Source organism: Opisthorchis viverrini, assembly GCF_000715545.1.
Source record: "Opisthorchis viverrini unplaced genomic scaffold opera_v5_303, whole genome shotgun sequence".
In the NCBI taxonomy this organism is placed as follows: domain Eukaryota; kingdom Metazoa; phylum Platyhelminthes; class Trematoda; order Opisthorchiida; family Opisthorchiidae; genus Opisthorchis; species Opisthorchis viverrini.
The window spans coordinates 223805-226772 of NW_008751963.1; positions in this window are offsets into that span (position 1 = coordinate 223805).

Below are 2968 nucleotides of genomic sequence, written 5' to 3' on the forward strand. Positions count from 1 at the left end.
CCTGGATTGCAAGTGGCGTGTTCAGTGACTGCACATCCACAAACATGACCTTTCACTTTGTAGGCGCAAAGTGCATACCGAAGGACGGGATGACTTTGGTCAGTTCATCCAGGAATACTTGCGCCTTCTCTTCCTCTTCGAATATGAGAACGCTGCCGTCTCATTCGAAAGGGGTGCTGAAGAAGGGAAGGCATAGTGTATAGAAGATATACCACTATTATTACAGGTTTCGAAAGGACATCAACGCAGTTGGGAAACCGAAGATGTCGTTTTGACTGCAATTGCTAGAAAGGCCAAAAATGGCCAATGACAGAATCACGAAGCCATATGAGATTGCATCCGATTCTTGAATACAACTCCGATTGCGTTCCTAGCCATGGTGAAAATTCGTACCGCTCAAGGCAGGTGTTAACAAAATACCGGGGCCGGTGACTGCAATGTTCACTTTAATTTGAATCGCGTGGCACTCGTACCTAGGATCTGAATTGAGCTCCCTGCTTGACACAGAACATGGTGCGGTGCCCATAATGGAAAGCGTTTAAGATAGCCTCGAACCAGTACCTTTCGACCTTGCAAATATTGTGGTGTCGCCAGCCATCTCCTTAACCTCTTGGATAGTAGCGGGACGCTCTGTTTGATCATGATGGATTGAATGCTGAGGGTTGCCTGCAAAGTTAGTCAAAACGGATTAAAGTGAAAAGGTTAAAGCCGTCAGACGTCACTGACGGGATAGTGGTTGTGTCGCATGTGGTTGTGACTGTAGCGACAATATTGTCAGGATGTGCTACCCCGTGAGCGTACTGCAGCCGTCTTGTTACAAATCGTATTGAGGTGTTGCTCCAAAGACTTGATGATCTTGAACCCAATCCAGGCCTAGGAAGTTAAGACTTACGTAGCAAAGTGGCGAGCACTATTGAACTTGGCCCCACTGAACTTCACAGAACGGTTCAGCTTCTCCGTCAGTTTCAGGCTTCCTCCAGAAGCCCTAAGAATGGTTACTTTGTGCGTGCAATTGGAGGTCTCCCAATCACCTTACAGACTCCTTTTTAAATCAGAGAAATCAGAACCTACATCAGTTTGGAGTGAAACCGGTATATTAATGATGCACACCAGTGAATTTTTGTTGACCGGGTAACTTCATCCTGAATGTTAAAGCTACGGCTCCTGAGTAGGTTCTTCTTTTGTCAGCCCACTGTTTGCATGAGCCCTTGTTGTTTTTACACCTGTGTTTCCGATGGGGACCTGTCACGCGACATGCGCTGTTCGTCATAAAACCGATAGGATGATGGAAGTTTTCCCTGGATTCGCTCGGAATTTGATAGGCTTTGGAAGCCACTTTGCATATCATGTCAGGCTGTGGGGATTGAAAATCTTTTAACATTGCAACATCAGCCTTGAGGCTCACATGACACTAGTATTTGGTGGTAAGGTTCCGTAGTGTCAACTCCGGTGTCAATCCGATCCAGTAGCCGATTCTCAATAGCTGTATCTTACGGAGAACAATCATGAAGATGAAACACTTGAATTGATCTTCGGTCATTGTGCAGGGCCTGAAACACCCACATTCTTTGTTCACCACACTGATATGTGTTTAATCTTCAGTATCCCTATTTGTGTTCCTGAGAGGTTAACGCATACTGAATACACTGAATACGGAGCTCTGTTCATCGGATACTTGGGTCGGGATCTTGATTATAGCTGCGAATCCAGGGCCACGAGATAGTTTAGAGCTGCGCCCAGTTTCCGCATCAAAAGTTGCACCTTCCATTTGTCATCAAGTTGGGCGAAGTCGGTTTGAAACGATCCCTGATATTTCTTGAAGCAAGTTTCCAAAGTTCGTCCAGACTCAGTGTCAAAATTGAATTCAGTAGTTGCACTGGTGTCAGCACCTATAGAAGAAGGCCGCGGCCCAGTCGTTTCTGTCGTATTCACCAACACGTCAGAGTTTTAGTAAGCCTCATTTGGGCCTTTCCAAACTGCTTCTGTTGCTGTTTTAATGCTGTTTGCAGCTGATTTTGTAATTGGTAAATCCTACGTTATTCAGGTTATCTGTAAGCGAACGTCCCGTAAGCATTTCGACTTTTAAGGGAAGAGAAATTTCAAGCAGCATATCAATGACAAAGTTGAAGGTAGACGGTGAGAGAGGGCAGCCTTGTTTTACACCACTGGATGCGGCGAACTCAGGCAAAAGCTTCTCGTATACTCGTACGCGTCCATACAGTACTCCCCTTTATAAATTTGGAAGGGACATCTTAGATCGCCAGACACCACCACGATCGACAGAATCAAAATAAGCTTTTAAATAAAGACAAACGGCAACATGAGACGTCTGAAGGAGTGCTCCTGTTCGAGAATTAGTTTTAAGGTAAAGATATGGTCGATGTACCAGCGAACATGGCGAAAGCCAACTTGATTCTCGCAAATATGTCTCTCCCGACAATCCATCATTCTGCAGTAAATAACGCCAGAGAGCACTTTAGATGCAATGGATACGATGCTGATGCCACGATGGCTTTCCCATGACGTTCTTGCGCACTCTTTGAAAGTTGACAGTTGAGGATCTCCAGTCGGATGGTATTCTGTTTTCGTTTAAAATCTGCAGTATGATCACCAGACTGTTCAACAGGACCTCGCCATCTTCTTTGAAAAGCGCGGGTTACAGAACATTCGGTCCTTATCGTTCGTTCAGCTATCATCATCATCATCANGTTGGTGTCGGCGAGTCCGTAGTGAGGCAGTTAGAAAGGGCGGTTTCGGTTATGTAACGGGTACTTCCATTGAAGAATGTGTCCAGCACCTGGGGCTGCGTTGGTTGGGACATGTGTTACGTATGCCGAACCATCATTTGCCGAAGAGAGTGCTGTTTTCCATGCCCAACTCAGAGTGGCGTAAACAGAGAGGTGGCCAATCCTTGACTTGGCAGAGGAGTATGAAGGAGATCACGAAACGCTTGGGTGCTGTCGGTGCT